The following is a 17155-nucleotide window of genomic DNA, read 5'->3' as shown; positions in this document are numbered from 1 at the left end:
TGGAGTAAAGACTTCGATTTAATAGCTCTTAATTTAGCCAATGACAGTTTAAAAGAGTAGGAGGAGGTATGGTAAATTTAAATAAAAGTCTGTGTTTTCAGCACAGCATAGCACTTTAAGTTAAAAATAGCCATTGCACCTCAGTGTTGTGGTTTTTGTAATCTACAAAATGAGGTTAATACAATATCCATCATAAACATATTTTCAGGCCCAAATGAGATACCATTTAAAGCCTGTAATATAGTGACTGACTGTCATATAATAAATAATGAAAACTAAATAGTATTGGCTTTCTAGTGCAGTTCTTACTTCTCATAGAGAGTTCAAGTGAAAATTTGCTGTAATTATACTGTTTTTCTAGGAAAAACACCTAACATATAGTTAATATATGCATAAATAAATGTGTTTAAATTATTTCATTAAATATATAGGTCTAACTTCCAGTGAGCCTATAAATATTGCAAAAACTCTACAGTACGTTTAGAATAGCGTATATAGTGAGGATGCAAGGTCAAAAATTGGTGGTGTGCTTTCGTGACAGGAAGAGGGAGGGAGACTCGCACATATATCCCTTTATTCAGCAGGAAGGAAAGTGGTTCCGAATCTTATCTACTAAGGCACTGTATGTGGCAAATTTATGAACAGGGTAAAGATGCCACAGCTGTCAGAGTTTATGGTGTATCACCAGAGCTGTATTCTACCTTTCAGAGTTAACAGGACCTAGCAAATTTAGGACAACACCTAGTGAAATTAGGGCAAGATATTCAAAAGAGATTTTATATATATAGGCTTACTTATAAATATGAGTTTTGGCCCTATTTCACATTTTGATTCACATACAGTCTTTCAGTGAATAAAATCTATTTTTTTAGCTTCCTCTTTAATAATCACTTTAAATGACTGTTTTAAATCAAAGCAGTAATGTATTTAAGAGGCAACTTAAACTTTTTTTGGTCTTAATCCTTTAATTTTTAAGTTTGGAATTTGCTTATTCTTCTTGATTTAATCGGTTCAGGCGTGAACATGACCCCCTGGAGTTTAAGAAAATTACAAGGACTCTTCCAGCAAAGCTTATGCACCCATGGAGATTCTGCTTAACTTTTAGTGATGAGGTTTTAAGTAAGTCTGGAAAAGGATTTAGGGTCACAACTGGGAGAAAGCTATAATACTGAACTTTCAGACATTTACTTACTAAAATTATAACAGACATTATTAACTGACATTTAATGTGAAGAACTCTGGGCAGAGCCAGACTCGACTAGTTTTGTCCGTCAACACTTTCCTGACAGCTTTAATAGACACCTCTGTAAATTATTTTAACTGGTATTAATAATATCAATGCTTAAGCCCCCTCAAACCTTATCCCACAGATTGAATCCTCATAGATTAACTGAATTCAGCAGACAAGAGCTGCCAAAGCATTAGCATTGCTTTACATTTCAGTTTTGGCTTTATACTAAGATGTTAATGTTTACTTTAAAATGCAGTCCAATCTCTGAAAAATATTTATAGTTCCTGTGCCAATGACGTCTCACACTATGGCACAGGGAATTATAACTAATGTAAATCGGCAGTGATAAACTTGCTTTGTAATAATCTCAGAGATGCTAGCGGTACACAGAACACATGCTTTTTCAATCCATTATTAAAAACATCTGATACATCTGTGAGAACTGGAGTTTCTTTTTTCTCCCCCTCTACTGTTCTGAGTACTGGGAACAGTTACAACTACAACATTTTAAGGGGCTGATTTTTTTTTCTTCCACACACAAAAACCATGAAAGAAGCTTTTACAGGAAGTAACAAATACTCCTAAATGACATTTCATTAAAAATGTGTTCCCTTGGAAAGCAGACAGAACTACAAGCCATGCTTTCACTTGGCAGAAAGAGTGGTACAGCCGGCAATGTGTGAAGCGAAGGGGCAGCAACATCTACTTTGCCATGAATGTGAGCAGCATTCTGACCTAGAAAAGAAAAAGGCAAAGGAATTTGACATGCACTTTGATATCTTCTAACTAAAGTTTTGTGGAATTCTCATTAAAAACAAAGAACAAACAGAAAATGCAGACAATGTATACACTATGCTAGTAGAAATCTAGAAATAATATTGGTTTCGATTTTTTAAAATCCTACATTCTGATAATAAAAGCTAAGTGTTGTTTTGAAAATTAAAAAAAGTAATTTGGTTATGCATCTACACTAAATATGTCAATTGTCAACTTGGTAGATCAATGATATTACATCAGACTTTTCCTTATATACTTCTTCATTTTAATTTTATTTATTTTATTTTTTTTTTGGCCAGATCAGATTTTGTTTAAGCTCCAGAACATATTAGCTATTCCTGTGATTCATTGGAAAGTAATAAGAAATGTTTTAAATCTGTAAGCACAGTGGTCAAAATAATACTTTAGATCATTCTTGCTTAAGACATCTGCTTTTAGCAATTCTAACCCCAAGAACAAATGATTAATCTGAGTTATTTTATTCTCTTGTAGATAGAAGCATGCCTAAGTTTCTTTTCCTTTTCCTCTTCTAAGTCCTAAAAAAGGAGATTAAAATTGTCATTGAAAAAATCTTCTGTCTGTGACAAGCTTTCACATAGTAAAAGAGTTTGCAAAGCGGAGTTAAAACCCTACTGGGAATGGCATGTCAAATTGTTTTCCAAGATTACTTTTCTCTTCATTAAAAAAAATTGTAAAATAATAATGAAGAATAAACTCCTTTCATTAAAGAAGATAATAAAATTACTCATTTTCTCTTGGCTTGAGGGCAATGCCACTGATGTTCTGTAAGAATTCTTCGCTTCACATTCACTGTAAACAGAAAAGAGCCACAATTATGTTACATTTGATCCACATCAAAACAACTGATCCATGTATCGATTTACATAAAGTAAAGCACATAAAACATTTTTTGCTTTTCACCCTTACTTCCCCACTTTCTAAGGAAAGTTTCATTTTGCATACTGCATTTGAATACAAAACAATCCCGTTGAAATTTGTGATGTTAAACAAACCATAGTAGTCATTCAACTTTTTAATTAAGGATTCAGTGTTCCATCCTTTTTCAGACATTAAAATTCAGGTGCAGTCATTAATCTTTCTAAACGAATTCACCTGTGGCTAATACTGATGTATTTTCTATGAGGCTTGTCATGGGCTGCGTGCTGCCTGCATAACCACTCTACAGTTAATTACACAGGGGATTAGCGTTAGTGTCATAAAGATAAAGGCTTGCTAGCAGCACTAGGGAGAAGGTTCTTTCCTTTCTCCCTCCTCCCCTCGTTTTGGAGCAATGCCCTATTTCATTTTAATATCCACATCAGTGCTTAGCAGTAATACATCGTGTTTACCTCAGTGGTGGCTGAAGTCAGGGAAAAGTTAGAAGGTAGGCGGGAAGGGATTCCTCTATTGAGGTTTTGCCAAAATAAACTCTTTTGCAAGATATGGCCCAAACCCCAAAGAGCTGATAATAGAATAAAATGTACCTTTTTAGTTTTAGGCCCCTTGATTAAATATATGAAATAGATTTTTTTTCTGAATTTGTGAATTGTATGATAGTTTAATGCCTGAATTCATAAAACCAAAAGGAAAAAGTTTGCCAGTTTTAGTAAAAGACCCCCTTGAGTTATATATAATGAATAAAATTTACTTAAAATGTTTTTGAACATAAAGTAGTTTTATAGAGTAAGTCAACAATAACAGCAAATAATAAATAACAAAAAAAGAAAAACTAGAATAAGTTAGATGAATATATTTTACTTTGACAGTTTAGACCAATCATATATAAGAACTCGATGTAGTATAAATAAGATCAGAAAATCACTGATTACTTTTATAGTTACACATTAAATTTTAAATATATATATAGTTTAGTTCCAATTAAGTGAAAATTTTCTTTAAACTGATCCACAGTAAAGTTGTACATTCTCAGAAAACAGAGAAAAATGTGTAAATATGAAGTACAGATAAGATTAAATAAAAATATAAGAGGTACATAAACTTCAGTTAAGGACAGTTTATAATTACTTTAATCAACAAGAAGTTAGTCTGAAATGCCATTTAATACATTAAAATAAGGGGGGAAATAAGAAAAAGAAACTTTTAAAAAGCAAGTGACCATCAGAAGAATAGAAATGTAGTTTTTTAAAAATTTGTTTAATGTGGGTTAAACAGGTTTAAATTTTTAACAAAATATGGAAAATATAATCTTTAATATATATCTTAATGATACCATTATATTTAGAAATAATAACTAATTTTTCCTGTCAGAAATGTAGGTATTTTCAAAGTAAAGGCAATTGCCTGATTATTGTTATTTTTTATAGTTGACAGTAAGTAGGTACAGCCAACTGGTTTCTCTAGTTTTTAATAACAGAATGAATCATGTTTTTAATCGCCTAGGAGATGATTAATTTGGTTATATTTTCACCAAGTAAACAATGTCTTTTGTTTTGAGAAGACACAAACTGATTGCTAAAATTAAAAAGATCAATTAACAACATTTTCCACAATCCAATTGCTTTGAATTGAAAATTTAAAGTGCAAACACATTATGATTCTGATTTTTTCAAGTTGATACTTACTCACCTGAACACTAGCTCTAAAGACATGTTTCTCTAACAAATAGCAGATCATTCGATTTATGCATGTAATTTGATTTAAATAGACTGTAACAGCAAAGGAGTAACGAGGTAGACACTGAGCCTGGCAGTGGACTCTCTTTTACTAACATCGCTCACTGCCTTTGTCATAAATGATCTGAAACGGAACCATATTTGTCGTGGGCCACGTGTGTCTCATCTAAGAGTGCAGTTACTGAAGGACAACAGTGCTGTTCTCTCCCCCGTGTAGATGTCACTGCGAAGGAACAACAGGCCCTAGGATAGGATGTGGTTCCTTGTTCTCTTCATTAGGTGCATGGTGCTAAGTGGATTCTTTTCTATGACTTTCCTAATGCTTCACATTCCTATATTCTGAAGAATGTTGGGTGTTTTCATTCTTAATGCGTAAAATGGAAACAAGATTAGTGATACAAGCACCTATGGATACACAAAAGCTTTGCTAAGAACAAGATTATTTTTACTCACTCAACTTTTTAAAAAGCAGGCAAACTTAAAAATTATGGGAACTGTTTTTTCAAAAATTTCTATTCAAGTTATAGAAGTATATTCCTATGGCTTTTAAAATTATTCCTAACATGGTAGGCATTTAATACACTTGAAATATTACTTTATACCAGTTGCTTTCATCACTTTTTTTTCAGAAATAAACTGTTTTCCTTGAAGCAATCTTTAAAAAAGAGGTTTTGCTTTTCATCCTCAAACTTTTATATAAAATTTATTACTGTCTTGATGGACCTTAAACTTGAATTAATCTGCTAAGGGAAATAGAGAGTATAAGACAATAAATGTGTTTGAATAGTGAGGTTTTTAAATTGTGTGGTATTTTATTGTGTTTTTTTTTTAATCCTTATTAGGTTTAATACTGATTGTAGCTATACCTTTAAAAATTTTTGTTTTCTTTGTTTTAACTTTACTGATTTACAATTATTCAAACTTTATAGTACCATACTTTATTTTAAAAATTCTTTTGGGTTTTTAGTACTTCCTATCCTCACTCTTCTCACTAAAGACAGGTTTTTGTGAGCCTTTATATGTATATTATTTCTCTCCCTCAAAATTAAGATCATAACAAACTACTGACAAATAAGCAAGTTAGAATATATAGCTGACAATCTCATTTTTAATGCACTATTCAGTACAAGATACAATGTAGTTCAACTAGTGTGAATACTATCCAGGAATGAATTGTGAGGTTTCTGATATTCTTAGGTAAAGCCCAGTTAATAAGTAGACTAAACAGTTTTAAACATATATTGACTTTCCTTAGATGTGTTATAATAGTTGGAGCTTAAAAGGATGCTAAATTGTATGTATTACGTGCAATAGTAAATATATTCTGGCAATTTTGAAAACTGCATTTGTGGTCTCCATCAGTTTGACTGATGACGGGTAAGATCTAAATCCATGGACAGTTAAAATGATTTTTTTTTTTTGGCTGATCATCTAGGTCAGTATACATCATATTCATTATAATTATGCAAACCTCCATAAAGCTTTGAATAATTTCTTATGCTAAAGATGGCCAACTTGACTCTCCTATGATTTGTTTAGAAATGTTGACAAATACCTGCTGTTTGTCAACCAAGCTAACATTTTTAGAAGTATTAGGTTGCAATATTTACTCAATTTTGGTTTAGATGTACTGGCTGCAATTTTATCCTAAAGACTAATAACATTAAATACGCCAGAGTGTAGAAATAGGTTGTATGATTTCAAAATAAAGGAAAAATATAATGAGGTAAAATCAGTGGAAATAATATTTAAGGACACTCTTATAAATTCTGATTTCAAAATAATTAGAAAGTAAAATATTGATTTAACATTTATTTTTTAGTGGAAAACATCCTATTTCTCAGTGTTTTTGATCAAATGAATAATAGGTAAGTTAAACACTCTGTTAGAAAATACATTTTGTACATATACAATTTTTCAACTAAACCTCATTCAAAAAATAGAAAAGACTATTATTTTAAAAATCTGCTCTATTAGGTTAGAATCAATAATTACAATACCAAGCATAAATTCCAGGAAGTTATTTTCAAGCAATATTTCAAGAGGATTTTCAGGCCATAACCTTTCTTTTTCTTTTTTTAAAAAAATTCCAGATACTGGATAAATCTCTGCTTGGCTGCCAGTTATTAAATTCAAAAACACTTAATATAAATTTAAATTCATATCGGGAAAACAATATCCTAAAGACAAAGATCGGCATTGTGAATTGACAAGATTACCATTGACCTCACGGTATTTTCCTTAATTATAGCATTCCTTTCCAGTTTGGGCTTATGATGCCTATTCTCAGTCTTATAATCCAGGATCTTAAATTCCCGTGTTCAAAATCTACTCAAAACATATTTCTTAGTCTATGGAAGAAAAGCACATTCCATCTACCTTTCGCGCAGGTTACACATAGTAGACATATGCTGCGCCCCTAATAGTCCCCTACCATGACTTCAGTTTTATGGCAGACAGCTTGCAAACCTACTGACAGGATACAATATAAACACACCAGGCTTTACGGAATTAGTCGATGCACTTGCAAGGTTAATGCAGCATCTGTGATGCAAATCTGTGACCATTCTAATAGCTCTATTGGTAGACCGATGCCGTTTCTCAGCTCTGCTCTTGAGTTCCATTAAGCAGTTTTCTCGTCACCATTAACTTCAAGCATCATTGATGCAGTAAATATATGAACCTACGGAAAGGAATACCATTTGCACACTGCAGGATGCTGTTGAATCACAGACGCACCGACCGCATTTAGAATATCCTGGACTGACAGCACATCCCGAAGCCGCACTTTGCATTTCTGGACACATGCTCAGTTTTTGCTCATGAGTAAGCTGGTCACTGGGATGATACATTTGCTATGAAAGGCTTCATTTTTCTCATTTAGAGGTTCAGCAACATGTCTTGCCTAGCATATTTACAAGATGTCATATTCTAACAAGCATGGGATAGACTCCAGTCAGGAGCACATTTCACACAGGACGAGCTTTCTTTATTATCTGAGAGCACCAGGGCTGAGAGCCCAGCAGGACTCATCTAGTCCACAAAAGCCCTTCCCTCTTGCACACAGTGTGTGCTTAGCCAGAACACCCACACATCCTGCCTTCTTACCAAATGACATTTTCTGGCTGCTCACTTCATATTTGTCACTTGTATACAAAGTGTAATGTCTAAAGAAAGCATGATCAGCTTGTGCATCACTAATCTCATTACTGTAATAGCTCTGAAAACATGCAACAAAAACTAACTGGTAAGCTACTACACATACACATGCCATGCTCAGCATGCCCCTCATTGAAACATGCAATTCCCTGGCTGCTGAGAAGCGTAGCAGTCAGCAGTGCCAATTTGACTCCTCACTCCCTGCTGCAAATGAAGAATAACTCCTCAGACCTAAATGGAAGGAGTGCTGACAGACCTAGCTACCTTATGGAGCTATCAAATACAAGGGGACAGCAAACCCCCACCGACCTTCCTTACCGGAATGACTATTTCTCTTTTTGGAGACCAGAGCAGGGGAGCTCTGTCTGTCCTTTACAACTTTCTTATTGTCTTTTATTCTTCCTTTCATTAGAATAGGACTCCTTGGACTTCAATTTGAGGTCTATTGAGACCCAGATTATATCATTACTGTTATGTGGTATGTCACACACTAATCATAACCATTACCATTTCCAAGTCCACAGCTTCATTTAATTAGCTGGCTGACATGGATTTTTCAGTTAGTTCATGGTGAAGGTCAGCATGGTCAGAGTGGCAGGAGCATTCTGCTACCTTTTGAATGCCAATGATCAGTCTTGGGTAATGAGAGTGACTGTATAGACAAGTTAATCAAAGAGATGAAAATCTAAGATATGTGGCGTTTGAAACTGTCCAATACTATTCAAAATCATGTAGGATACCCTATGTATTTAAATAAAGATATATCCCTTTATTTAAAATTAAAATCTATACCTTTATGCTTACCTCCTTCATTCTTATTATAAAAGACAATGTTCATATCAAGGATATATGGGTGTATATGATATTCTTTATGTACATAATTGACTTTAATAGGAAAAATAATAAATCATAATATATAAGTTTTTGAAAATATTGTTAACAATAATTTCAGATATTTTTGTATAAGGTTTGTGGGCTAATTTGACATTTATATTTTGACTCCCTCCCTCCTTTCAAAGCTGTCTTTCTTAAAAAACTGGAGCCTTCTTTCTGATTTTTAGAATAAAAAATGGAACTGTCTTATGACCCAGCGATTCCATGTCTGGTTATATATCTGAAGATAGCCAAAACACTCATTTGAAAGAATATATGCATCCCTATGTTCACTGCAGCATTATTTACAAATAGCCAATATTTGGAAACAGCCCAAGGTCCCATCAATGGGTGAATGGATGAAAAAGTTGTGGTACATTTACACCACGGAATACTACTTAGCTGTAGAACAGAAAGAAATCCCTTTGCAACAGCATGGATGGACCTGCAGAGTATTATACTAAGTGAGATAAGCCAGTCAGAGAAAGACAAGTACAACATGATTTCACTTATATGTGGACTCTAATGAACAAAATAAACTAACAAACAAAATAGAAACAGACCCATAGATAGAAAACAGACTGACAGCTATCAGAGGGGAGGCAGGGCTGAGTGAAAAAGGTAAAGGAATTAAGCTAAACAAAAAACAAACAAACAAAAACCCTCATAGACACAGACAACAGTATGGTGATTCCCAGAGGAAAAGGAGGTTGGAGAGAAGTAGAAGGTGTCGAGAGGTTAAATAGTGATGAAGGAAAGAGACTTGACTTGGGGTAGTGAACACACAGTACAATGTACAGATGATGTATTTTATAATTATATACCTGAAACTTACATAATTTTATTAACCAATGTCACCCCAATAAACTTAATAAAAAAGAATACACAAAGTTGAACAATCTAAGGATGGACAAACAGTGTAAACTGATTTTCCTAAGTACATACATTTAAAGCCAACATATTCACCCCTAATTTAGTAGAGAGAGTACAATAGAAAGTCACAGCTCAGAAAGGTTTATTGAAATGTGGAGGTGGAATGAATGTTGACTGGGACAGTGTTGTCAAACACATGAAAGGCCATGGAAACAGTGTGGAAGTGGAAGTTCTGGAACAGTCTTCCGTGGAGACAGCTATAGCCAGAGACAATCTACTATTCAACAGTTCTTATTTGCTTGAGCTTATTGTAGACATAAACTGAAATGGTCATGCTAGAACAAGGTAAAAGCAATGTTAACTTATTAAGGTGATCAACAGTTTGTGGCATCCTTCAACTTTACAGAATTTAATTCATTGTTGTTTATACCAGTCATTGCTGCTTTTTACTGATTTGTACCTTTCCCTTGATTTGTATCATTATTCTACAATCTCAAATTTCCTAAAATCTATACTAATAAAAGCCTGGGTGGCCACCACAAGATGGGCATCACAAGATGGCCGGCAGGGGAGGGCAGTTGGGGGTGATTGGGCCGGCAGGGGAGCAGTTAGGCATCCATCAGGCCAGCAGGGGAGCAGTTAGGGGGCGATCAGGCTGCCAGGCATAAGTGGTTAGGGACAATCAGGCAGGCAGGCAGGTGAGCAGTTAGGAGCCAGTAGTCCTGGATTGTGAGAGGGATGTCTGACTGCCGGTTTAGGCCTCATCCCTGAACCTGCAGTCAGACATCCCTCGAGGGATCCCAGATTGGAGAGGGTGCAGGCCAGCCTGAGGGACACCCCCCCCTCCATGCACAAATTTTGTGCACTGGACCTCTAGTGGTTCATGAAAACCCAATGCCATTTGTTAAAAGCACTAACTTTACAACTGTTACTTTATAGCTTCTTTCCAAAAAATTATGAAAAATAGGCATCTGGATAAGTAAATTTCCATGCAACTCTTTTTTTTTTCTCTCTTAGATTTTTACTGTCAGCACAGAATACTTCAGAAATTAATCTTAACAACTTGTAGAAGGCAACAATATTCCTGGGAAAATATTGATTTTTTTTTTAATTATGAAGTAGGTAAAAAAAGGGAAAATCTAATGTCTGGATTAAATCAAAGACTCAATATGAAATGTTGGGAATCAGACTTTCTGATCTTTTGAAATAAGAAAATTCAGTATGGGACAGACAAGAGATATTTAGGTTCATAAATACCAGGTGATTGTAGAAATGTGACTCTCAAATGATCACCTTGATTTACTTTATCTTTTGAAAAGCAATACTCTTTATTTATTTTGATTGGATATCTTCTTCATTTGAAAGTATAAACCACTCATCAAATGTCAAGGATAATATGTCACTACTGTAGTATGGAGGGTGATTTAAAATAAATTGTTAGAGAACCTCTATCATTCTATTTTTATTAGGAGAAGTAGCATACCGTTTAATAATCTTAACATTGTGCAAGTTACCATTCTGTTTAGTTTTGAATGTATTATTTTACAAAAATGTTTAAAAGCTCAATGTAGTGTTAAATATCAGAACTTGGAAAAACACTATAAAATATTTTGAAAAAAACATACTCTAAGACACTCTGAGAAAGAATATAAATGATATTATCTTTGAGAAATAGTGTAGAAAAAGATCTGAAGCAAAACAAGTGAGAGTGAAGAACTTTTAACTCATCCATTAATTAGCATCTTATTTTTGGGAGGTAATTTGTCAGCTTGTGATTAGAAATTTACAAGTGGAATTTTTGATCCAACTACAAAATATGAGATGCACACAATTTAAATATAGTTTTGTTATATAGAAAACATAATGATTTATTCAAAGGTACATAAAGAAAGTATGTTTTTCAGAGTAAGAAATAAAAGGGGATCAATTAAGTTGTCAATGCAAACCAAATTCTAGTTTAATGTATCAATTTCCCCCAACTCAAAACCAGCCCCTTTTTTATTTTTACCAATAGTACATAATGTCTGGATTAAGTAAAAAACTTAACATTAAACATAGATAATCACTCCTGGCTTCATGTCTTTGGCAATAAAAAAAGAATGTCCAATTCAGCAATGAGGCATGTACAAGTAGAGATTTAGTTTACAAAAGTCTAACGGTTGAAGAAATTTGATGCTAAAGGATTATATTAATTCTAAATATATATTGATTTTTATTATGGAATAAAATGAGAATTTATGAATTGACTTTTGGTATTTCTTGAGAAAATAGTAAACATAATAAAGTAATAGTGAATTATATTTCATAGAGTTAAGAAAGGAGAAAATATGTGTGCTTACAGAATATATCACTCAGAATTATGAATTTACCTTTCATGGACAGTGATTTGCTTGGGAATTATTCTTTGATGTCTTTTGTAGAAAGTAATTTAGTTTAAACTTAGCTGCAAAGTCTCTGTTTAAATTAGAATCTTATTAGGAAATGTTAGTTACTTGCTTCACTTCTACAATTTTGCCATTTCTTTTACAAACTATATTTAAGTTTACGCTCGAAGCAACAATGTAATTCTACCTACAGATTTTTCTATGCATCTTGGTTGCTATGAAATTAATATCCACATACAATATTCACTCAGTACATACTTATTATGTACTTAGTGCAACCGAGGCACTGTGCTAGGATACTAGGATACAGGGACAAAGGTTTATACTTGATAAAGATTTTTTATACCACTTTTGACAATTTCCAAATAAAAAGCTATTTATTTAACTTTTCTTTTTTATTTCACTTTTATTCATCTTTTTATATAGCAAAAATTGTACTATGGTTATAAATGAAAATCAAGAGCTTCACTTATGATAGACTAGATCTTTGGAATTCACCAGTGAAGGTCAGTAAATTAAGAAGTTATGTAGAAGTCAAAAAGAGCTGTAAGATTTTATGATGGCTACATATTTTAGACAAAGACAAGTAGATGAAAAAGATGGATGTTCCTTAATCCACAGTTTCTCTGAAAATGATTGTCTTGTTTTTTAGTATAAATTGCCAAATTGGAATAATACTAATGATTAAAAACTGATAAGATCCAAAGAACATGCAAATTATATTGGATAGACAAAAACATATTAGAACAAACTCAAGTTAATTCTACAAACTAAACCAGTGACATAAGAGTTACCAAAAGTAATCCCACAAAATTACATTTCCAGTGTTATGGATAAAATCATTTTCTTTTCCCACTATTAAAGAATAACTTTAAGTGCATTTTTATTTTTTTTAAATATTGTAAAAATCTTCCCCTGACACTTGCAGATAACAAATATTGTCAATAAGGATGCCAAATGCCCCACTGTTTATTGTAATTAAAAATTATGTGGTAATATCTATTTATTTATGACCATATGCATAACCCTCTTTGAATTATGGCATGTATATGTGATATCTATCAAACATACATGAAAAAACTAACAAAGCAACTCACAATTTAACAAAATATGGTATATATTTTAGACCATATGCATTTATTATAGTTAACACATAGAAATCAAACTACATAGTGTAAATATATAACTATACAAAGTATTTACATATTTATTTGTATCATAAATAAATAATATATATTACATAAGATGAAATACATGGAGAGCTGTGTGTGTGTGTGTATGTGCGTAAGCAGCAATATACTTTACAGGAATATAACTGAAATGTTTTCACAAATTGCTTCACACTGGTCACTGGTTTTTATGCTGCATAAGTAATTTACATTAATAATCCAAAAAATGAATAGGTTTCATATGATTCCTCACATTTTATTTAATAACCTTAAATATAAGATTTCTTCAGTATAGATACAAATGAATTACATTTTAATATTTTTGAGCTACATAGAGTATAAGTTCTACCATAACTTATCAATGCCCATTTTCCCTCTAAATAACAGTTTCCAACATTGTAATATATATTTTCTTTTACTTAAATATTATGCAAGTAATTTTGATATTTTGCCAGATTGTGTGACAAAAAGCAAATGCCGTGTATTATAGAAAAATCCTCTGACTTACTTTATAGGAGTTTAACAGTTTTGTTTAGTATTATTTTTTATTTTGAAATAGCTTAAAAGCAGAAAACCTAGAATACTGAATAAGAAGTAGAACATTTATTTGTTTCATCACAAAGGATTACATTCTGCAGGGAAAGGCGTTATTGAGACAAGGGGACTAGTATTAGTCTCTTAGCTCTAACAATTACTAGTTTTGCCATCTTGGACAAAAGACTTCTCTTTGCCTCTTTTCCTCATTTGTAAAGTGAGAAGGTTGTAATAGAACCCATTCTAAAAGATACAAGAAGGATAAAATAAATAATCTGCAGAATATGCTGATAAGTAGGAAGCAACTGGTAAATATTATTACTAACCGATGTTATCCCTTTTGAGTAAATGTACATGTTGTTCATCATCATAATTTCATATATGTGATATTTTTCACATTGGTAATATTTTAGACAAAGACAAGTAGATGAAAAAGATGGATGTTCTTTAACCCACAGTTTCTCTGAAAATGATTATCTTGTTTTTAGTCAAATTGCCAAATTTGAACAATACTAATGATTAAAAACTGATAAGATCCAAAGAACATACAAATTATACTGGATAGACGAAAACGTATTAGAAGAACAAGACAGCGAGTTTGTTTTTCTCTTCTCTTAACTGGGCCCCATAAAAAGGGTGTAACAAAGTAATTTTTAAACTCTAAGAAGAATTATTTAATTCAATTTTTATGGCATACCAAAATTATTTAATTAACATTACATTAAATAATTAAACATTTAATTTACATTTGGGAAATAGGAGCAGAAAACACCATTATAATTTAAAAAACACATATATTAGGCAATTCTATGTTCTCGGTATATTACTAAGTGTTTTTCACTGTGAAATTAAACTATTAGTTCTTATCTGTACAAGCATAGAAGTGCAGAGCAATCCTGATCATACAAATTTTAAAGGACTTAGAAACAACTGAAAAAACAAGGAACTAATACCAGAGAAACAAAGTTCTTATTTGAAGCACACACTGGTGGGATTAGGCCTTATTTACTCTGAGAACTGTGATTGTATTACCTGCAGAATGTGGTGGTGGGGGTGGTGGTGGTGGTGGGGTATTATTGAATGCTTTGTACACCAGCAAGGTTCAAAAGTTCACCACCCTCTTTTTACACAGTGAATGTCTGCCTGTTTGGATTTCTTCCAAGTTCCTTCTGCCTTCATCTTTGGCGCCCACACACACACACCTTGTAGTTTCTGTGTAACCTGTTCTTTACTTATCTCCCCAGCCTGCATTTGGATTTTACCACTGGCACAGAGATTAGATGTGACCCTCAATCCACTTATCTATACTTCATGAGCCTCCGTTAACTGGGTTCATTCATTCATTGTAATGAATTCATTATAATTGTAACTGACTCATATAATTTTTGTTAATGATCTGATCAATAAGTAGGTAAAATATTTAAGCTAAATTTTAGGGTTACATCTTATTTTAAAATACTTCTATTACTCCAATGAACCTAGATCTTACTACAGAAAATGTTCAGGTTAAAGGATCTCTATGAAATCCCCCAAGTGTGACACTGTTGAAAAATTTGTTTTACAAATACATGTTATAAAATACCTCCACCAAGAGAAAAACACTGCTTTGAAAGAAAACTCTGAAGCCAGTAAGGGTTTGATTAGAGCCAACTTCTTTGGGAAACTATCTGCTTTGCAGAAGCGACATTAATTTTCTTCCGACTTCAGAAATTTGACAACACCACTTAAATATCTTATTTTCTTCCTATTTCTCAGAACTCCCTTGGCTCATCCTCTATATGTTTTCTTTGTCCTGTTATCTCACTAGACAACAAAGCCTCTTGTGCCTGAAAATTTTTTCCCTTTGGATCTGTCAAATCAAGGCCTTCTGCAAATTCCCTCTTTACTCCTGCTTTTCTGAAGTTTGCAGTATGCACTAGATAGAATATCAGTAGAATAGGCATCTTAGAAATAGACTGATAAATAATAGATGGGCAGACAGAAAGATGGTGAAAGATATTGGCTCTTTCTTTCCATAGCAAAAAATGAAAGAAAAATAGCAGGAAAGATGAATTGGGAATGGAACCAAAATTAGCCAAACTTTTAACCATTGAGCCTTTTCTTATAATTCAGTAATGTACATGTAATAAATAACAGTCAATAAATATTTCTTTTTAAAAATATATATTTTATTGAATTTTTAAAGAGAGAGGAAGGGGGAGGGATAGAGAGATAGAAACATCAATGAGAGAGGAACATCATCAATTGGCTGCCTCCTGCACAGCTGAGCCTGCAACCGAGGTATGTGCCCTTGACCAGAATCAAACCTAGGACCCTTCAGTCCACAAGCCGATGCTCTATCCACCAAGCCAAACTGGCTAGGGCAAGAACATCTCTTTTTATTATGTGGCATAAGTATATTAACTAAGGCTGACAATATTAAATGGTTTGTTTCACCAACTATGCGTAAATAGTAACTTAATTCAATGTAAGTATTAAGTAGTAACTTCATTCGATTTTAGTATTTATAAAGATCAATGCCCCCAGATAAAATAGTCAATCTTTTAGAAGCAGGTGTGCGTGCTGATCATTAGATGCTCTAGAACCAATACTCTAGGTCTTTGTGCCACAGAACCTAACCAACAAACAAAGCAGTGTGAACAGCAAACATAATTTATAAAAAGACAATATAACATTTTATTTCAATGGCATTGTTTAGTATTAGAACATGGTTAGCAAAATATAATGTTGTATTGAATTATTCCTGAGTCACATACATTTTTCCATGTTCATAGAGGTTTTAATGCAAACCATTTGCTTGCTGGTGGATAGACAATTTACAAAATAAATACATTTTGCATAGTCTGTTGATAAACATTTAAGAGAACATTTTGTCTCCTGTATGTCCAGCAACATTTATTTCACTCTGACCAAAAAAAGGCAAATGTTTAAAAATATTTGACTAAGAAATAGTTTTTCAAAACTTTTCTTAATCCCATTGTATTTGTATTTATATGTGCACTTGAAAAATGTTCCCTTCTGGATTGTCAGTTCAAGGGGAACATTTTTTGTTGTTTTTTTTTTTCATACTCATCTTTATATCTCCCTTCAGTGCTTTCTATTCTTCTATAAAGTAGATATGAAATAATTATTTTGTGATTTAAATCTTTTAAAATATAGAAAAACCTGCATTCATATGAACTCAATTGGAAGTGGTTTTATTCTTTACATGTAGGCAATTAGAGCAAAATTTAGTAATGTTTTTATTCTACCTAAAAAACTTTATATAGGAAATTATATTTTCATAGAGCACAGTCTTAGTTTTTTTTTAAACTCAAAATATCAGATTGTGTTTTGCAAACTGATTTTTTAACATGTATTATCTTCTTTTCCTATATATCTAGGAAAACCATTTTTGACAAATAGACTTAAGATTGCTATTGCATATATATAATATATATTGCCTATAGGATTTTAATAATAATTCTAAATTAAGACAAATGTCAATAGATATTGACTGTTAAGATTGAACTGCTCTGAGTT

General features: G+C 32.6%; 1 long non-coding RNA gene across 1 annotated transcript; it reads right to left on the bottom strand.

Moving 5' to 3' along the window:
* Window positions 1–1698: 1698 nt before the first annotated feature.
* Window positions 1699–13641, bottom strand: LOC129150365 (uncharacterized). The gene is made up of 3 exons (XR_008557097.1): window positions 13608–13641; window positions 2754–2818; window positions 1699–1966 (listed from the first exon to the last, which is right to left on the bottom strand). It is a non-coding gene; the product is annotated as an uncharacterized LOC129150365 (long non-coding RNA).
* Window positions 13642–17155: the final 3514 nt, after the last annotated feature.

This window comes from Eptesicus fuscus, chromosome 9 (assembly GCF_027574615.1).
Source record: "Eptesicus fuscus isolate TK198812 chromosome 9, DD_ASM_mEF_20220401, whole genome shotgun sequence".
Taxonomy (NCBI): domain Eukaryota; kingdom Metazoa; phylum Chordata; class Mammalia; order Chiroptera; family Vespertilionidae; genus Eptesicus; species Eptesicus fuscus.
The sequence above is the reverse complement of the archived record's forward strand: the minus strand, read 5'-3'. Positions and strand labels throughout refer to the sequence as shown.